We start from the raw sequence: 6,078 nt of genomic DNA, 5'->3' as shown, positions 1-6,078 counted from the left end.
CAACTTGATAACCACCCCATAGGAGAGACCTAGACCCTGTCACTCTTAACGATACTCTGCTGTGCTTGTAGACAGGAGCCCACTCTGTTTTTTGAGAGACTTCATCCAGCAGCTGATTGAAACAGATGTAGACCCACAGCCAAACAATAGATGGCCTTTAGAGAGTCTTGTGAAAGACTGAGGGAAAAAAAATTGAGCGAATTGGAGGGTCCAAGGACACCACAAGAAGTACTACAGAGTAAACCAACCTGGCCACATGGGGGCTTACCTAGATTCAACCACCACCCAAAGAGCATGCATGGCCTGAGCCTAAGTCACTTACACATATGTAGCAGATGAACAGATTGTTCTTCCTGTGGGTCACCTAACAATTGGAGCTGGGGCTGCCTCTGACTCTGTCCCTGTCTTTGGATCCCTTTACCCTAGCTGGGCTGTCTTGTCTGTCCTCAGGGAGAGAAGATGTGCTTAATCCTGCTGAGACTTGATGTGAGAGGGTGGGTTGATACCCCTGGGGGACCTCTCCTTCTCTGAGGCAAAGAGAAGGAGAGAATGTTGGGATAGGGTGTGAGAGTGGAACTGAAAGGATTGGAGAGAGGGCATTGCAATGAGGATGCAAAGTAAATAAATTAGTTAATTAATGGAAAAAAGACAGCAGGACTCTGGAGAAAGGAAAGGAAATCTTATTACATTCAATAATCAAAATATATTCATGCCCCAATTCCCTTAAGGGGAGTTGGGGAGGTTTTTGGGCTATGGGTGTTTATTGTCATTGCAAATTGGTTATAAGTTATTATTGGTCTTATTCAGAGAGAAGCAAGGTTAGACTGAGAAATTTCTCTCTTTTTTCCTTCATATTTCTTTCTTTCTCGGGTACAGAGATAGCGGTTGAAAAGAAACAAGTGAAGTACAGAAAATATATAGAGATGATAGTACACAAATCAGATTATTGAATCTACTCCTCAACATAAGGCCTTAATTGTTACTCACAAATAAGGTTATTTTTAATTCATTGGTAGGTTGCAGAGGCATGTAAACTTAGAAGCCCTTAATGTAGGCATAGGGATTTGAGATTCTCTAAAAGACATCCCAAAGGTGTGTTAGAAGGAACAGGCATCTGGACATTTTCCATGGAGAGGTGAGGTCAGTAACCCTATAGGGCTTCCCCAAAAATGGACAATGACCCAGGAAAAACAGTTATAGACTGGTCAGTGGCTCCTCAGTCCTGACCAGCAGCCTAGAGCACATCTTGACAACGGATTGAGCTGGCACGGACACATAGCTACCCAGTGCACTGGGACATGGACAGCAGCTGCGGTCAGTGAGGACAGCTGCGGAAGGAAGCTACACCCAATGGGTTATGCTTTACCCACTAGTCATTTGAAAGACCTAAAAGGTTTGTCATATATTGAAGAACATACTGCTTTTAATTTTAAATTAAAGATATGTTTAAGTAAAAAAAAAATTATATATAAATCCAAATTAAGTTTAATTTTGATACATTGGTATAGAATTCAAATTTAAAGTTATTTTTCACTATACATACATGTGCATGTGCGTGCGTGCGTGCGTGTGTGTGTGTGCATTTATACTCTAGTATGAGGTATTGAACCTATACAACTCATTTATAATACATGGTTTACTTCCAAAACCTTTGAAAGGGCTATGGCGGGTTGTTTAGGATAATCAAGTAATGCAAGTTAATTATTGATCAACTCATGTTTTTGGTTTGCTGACCATGTAACAAACTGTCTGTCATTTTTTTTCATTTTGGAAGCTGCTAACATGCACTTCCTGTTTGCTCAGGTACTTAATTTCATTTCTTCTCATGTTGCCGATGAGGTTGAAGACCAGAGAGTTTAGTTTTACAGTTAAGCTTCATTGTTTAGGAGTTAAGAAGGTACTTTTAGGTTGATAGAGATGAGATATGATAGAGAATCATTTAGGTCTCGCAGATTATTGGACTTTGGACTCGCATAGACAGGATAGATAATATTTTCTCCTATGGTGCCAAATGCATATGTACTGGATATCGCAAATGTAAATCTTGCCTGAAAGTTTTCATACATGTTCCATAAATATTATTGCATATTAGTTTATTACTGGATGAAAAGGTGCCTTTTATTGGGCCCTGATTGAGTGAGGGGAAGAGATAGAGAAGGTAGGAGAGGATGGAGCCATGAGGAGGAGCCATGAGGAGAAGACCAGGAAGCATCAAGAGAAAGGAACTGCACCTCAGAGATGGATTAAAAGCAAGCATAATATGGGAACTATGAATGGGAAGAAACTATATTAGCATTGAGACTTACAATGGAGTAGTTATGGAACACAGCACTGCGCTGCATGATGATTAAATAGAACCTGGTCTCTCTGTGTGGTTCTATGGGTATAAAGCCTGTTAAGGAGGAACCACTGATTTCACTAAAATAATAATTCAATATTAAATATTAATAGTCATTCAACAGTATCAAGCTCCACAACTCCACCTTATGATTGATTACGGTTTTCTGTGGTGGTCTCTTTGTCTCTAAGGAAACTTTCTTTGATGAGGGGATGGTAAATACCACATTTATTTGTAGATATGAGAAAATATTTAGCATTTATGCTGGTTTAATAAAGTGGTTGTTGGAAGTTCTTTTCCAAGATCCGTGATATGCCTAGTATTTCTAAGTCATTTATGATATGTCTGAAACTTCCATCAAATATAGAGCTTTTAAAACAGCTGCTGAGTCCAATATGGACCAGAATAAGTAAATTATAATCAGCAATGTAATGGTTAGTCATAAACCCACATTGTATACTAGAAAGTATATGTCTAAATAAGTTACATATCTTATTTCACTAAATGGAATTGTTCAAAGTCACAGGACTCTTGGTTCATTACTTTATTTTGACTAATTTTATTTTCTGTGTAATTTTGACATAGTTGTCAGGAACAAGTTCATGCTGTTGCCTTTTTCAGGTCAATTTCCCTAGTTTTCTAGATTATGCATATCATAAGCTTAAGCTTCATGGCGTATATGTAATAGACCATTTATCAATGGAAGAAAATGGTCCACCATCACCACAGTCTGTAAAGATACTTCACTTAGGCTCAGAAACCAACTGTTATCTCTTATTATGGCTTCTTAGGGATTATTTTCCTCATCTTGGAATAAAAGAAGTGAAAAAACAAAGAACAAAGAAAACGAAGACCACAGAATAAACACACACATACATATGTATACACACACAAGTATATGCACACATGCCCACACATAGACTGCTGCATTCTCTTTGTCTGGGTTCTGACTGAACCATTCAGTCATTGGCTGTCAAGCCCCTTCTTAAACGTGGGATCAGAACCACCCCTTTTGTCTCTTACCATGCCAGTTCAACTCTATTAAAGGTAGATTTGTTAAGAATATCTGTTTCTGAAGCCTGATTTTGTAAATAGAACCAATCATTTTTAAGCAAGATTTATTTTAACTTTATTTGTATGGATGTGTCTCTGTGTGAGAATATCCCAGTGTATGTGGTAATGGTGGATGCCAGAAGAGGGTGCAAGACACCTTGGAGTTACCTACAGTTTTGAACTATCCAACATGGGTGCTGGGAACCAAAGTACAGTCCTTGGCAAGAGTAGCAAGATCCTTTCACATCTGAATCTTCTCTCTAGCCTCTGGCCCTCTACCTAAAACTATATTAACATGGTTATTCAAGAAAATACTGAAAACAAAACCAGTCTTGGGAAACATTTAGGTCAAAATGAACAAAGGTCATGTAAAACTGAGACAATCATTGTAAAGATAATTTCTCTCCTTCACTGTGAACATGTAGACCAAAATTTAATTGTATCTACCAAATTTAATAAAATTAGGCTTTATTGTTATTATATTATTTCAAAGTTCCTCACTAATACCTTAGAGTTATAATAGGTAATACAGGATGAATTGTCATGTATTATATCCTAAAATCAGGTCTCCCAAGTAGGCATTTTTTGATAAATCTAGAATTTCTTTTGCTAAAGTCTCAAATATATTATCTTTGCTTACTATGATAATTTATTTGATGGCAATTATCTGAGAAAATAATTCTGATGACATAAACTTATGATATTAAAATAATTTTACCTTTAGAATTTGGTTTTTTAATTATTTTATTAATTTATTTTTGTTACATCTCAATGGTTATCTGATCCCTTGTATCCCCCCATTCTTCCCTCCCTCCCATTTTCCCCTTATTCCCCTCCCCTATGACTGTTCCTGAGTAGGATTACCTCCCCCTGTATATTCTCATAGGGTATCAAGTCTCTTCTTGGCAACCTACTGTCCTTCCTCTGAGTGCCACCTGGTCTCCCCCTCCAGGGGACATGGTCAAATGTGAGGCACCCGAGTACGTGAGAAAGTCATATCCCGCTCTCCACTCAACTGTGGAGAATGTTCTGACCATTGTTTTTAATGAAGTCAAATATGAATCTATATAGATATATTTGTTTAGAAAGATTAATGGCTCTGTGAGGAAATGCATATCAGAGTGGGATAGGTCGAGCCAAATAAGCATTTCACTGTGCACACCTTGCTTGTTTTATGTCAACAAAGTACTCTGTTCAGAGAGAAAAACTGGACGACTATCTCCTGAATTTGTTTGGTCTTCACTCCATAAATGATGGGGTTGAGGGAAGGTGGTAGAACCACACGAAAGTTAGCAAGGAGGATGTGAACATGCAGTGGCATGTGGTGACCTCCAAACCGGTGAGCAAGGGGAGAAAAGAAAACTGGTCCTTAAACAACAAGATAACACAGACATGGGAGCCACAAGTACCTAGAGCCTTTAGTCAGGCATCTTGGGAAGGTATTCTATACACAGCACAAAGTATAAGAGCATATGAGACAACGATCAGTACCACATCAAGGTATACGGAAAATAGAGCTACAGCCACTCCATAGTAAATGCTGACCTTGATGCTGCCACAGGTCAACCTGGCAATGCCCATCTGTTCACAGTAGGAATGACGAATAATGTTCTTTCCTCAGTAAGTAAGCCAATACACAAGAAAGATTAGGGGAAAACAGATGAAGAAGCTTCTAATAACAGATGCAATGCCCATTCTGCTGGTGACAGATGGTGTTAGAATATTGGTGTATCTTAGTGGATAGCAGATAGCCACATAACAATCAAATGCCATGGATAGCAGTATGCCAGACTCTGTCACAAAGATGAAGTGGAGAAAAAAAAACATCTGAGGCACACATCCAGCAAAAGAAATTCCTCCAGCCTGGAACCAGATGATCCCTAAAGCCTTTGGACAAGAATGTATCAGCCAAGGCCTACATACATGGGAAAAAGTACATGGGTTCATAAAGACTACCATCAGTGGAGATCAGAAATATCAGCAATATATTGCCTATAACAGATAGTATGTACATTGAAAAGATGGGGATTGAGAGCCAAATGTGTGCATCTTCTAGTCCTGGAATCCCAATCATGGTATACCAGATGTCTCTGAGATTGGTGTAATTTAAAGAGGTTGAAGATGTTGTCATTTTTTATTCTGCTTTTGATACTGGAGATGGTGATAAAAAAAAATCATGAATCATGGTTAATTTTTTGGCTTAATTTTTCTGAGAAAATAATTCAGAAAGTACTTGAGGAAAAATTGCCAAAAGAGAAAAATACTAAAAAAAAAGGAAATGATCTTTCACCAACCAATATTAATATATAATAATACAGAAACATTTTATGAACAGAATATAAATGAAAATTTAATAAGGCTGTTATTACTGGTAGTAGTGAAAACTGTAGTACCTGTACAAAACTTAAATTTGTTTGACATGTATTCTAGAAACTGTTCTTAACATTTTATTATGGTAGCATCAAAATGAATGTCTGTAAAAACCTTTTGCCAGATTAATAATTTCTAATGTTTAATACATTTCTTTTTTTCTGAAGTTTTGACTCATAGTCAGGATATTATTGTGGCATTTTGCAAGATGACCTCAAAACTGGGGCCTTAGACCACTTGGCCATCCTCATGCCCTCCATTTTGTTTTTTGGATATGACGACTACTGAGTCAAAGACAATCAGTCCTCATACTTTAA

General features: G+C 37.7%; 1 pseudogene; it reads right to left on the bottom strand.

The window, feature by feature from the left end:
- Nucleotides 1–4,568: 4,568 nt before the first annotated feature.
- LOC127192216 (olfactory receptor 52Z1P-like) lies at nucleotides 4,569–5,522 on the bottom strand (annotated as a pseudogene).
- Nucleotides 5,523–6,078: the final 556 nt, after the last annotated feature.

Source organism: Acomys russatus, chromosome 7 (assembly GCF_903995435.1).
Source record: "Acomys russatus chromosome 7, mAcoRus1.1, whole genome shotgun sequence".
NCBI classification, from domain to species: Eukaryota; Metazoa; Chordata; class Mammalia; order Rodentia; family Muridae; genus Acomys; species Acomys russatus.
The sequence above is the reverse complement of the archived record's forward strand: the minus strand, read 5'-3'. Positions and strand labels throughout refer to the sequence as shown.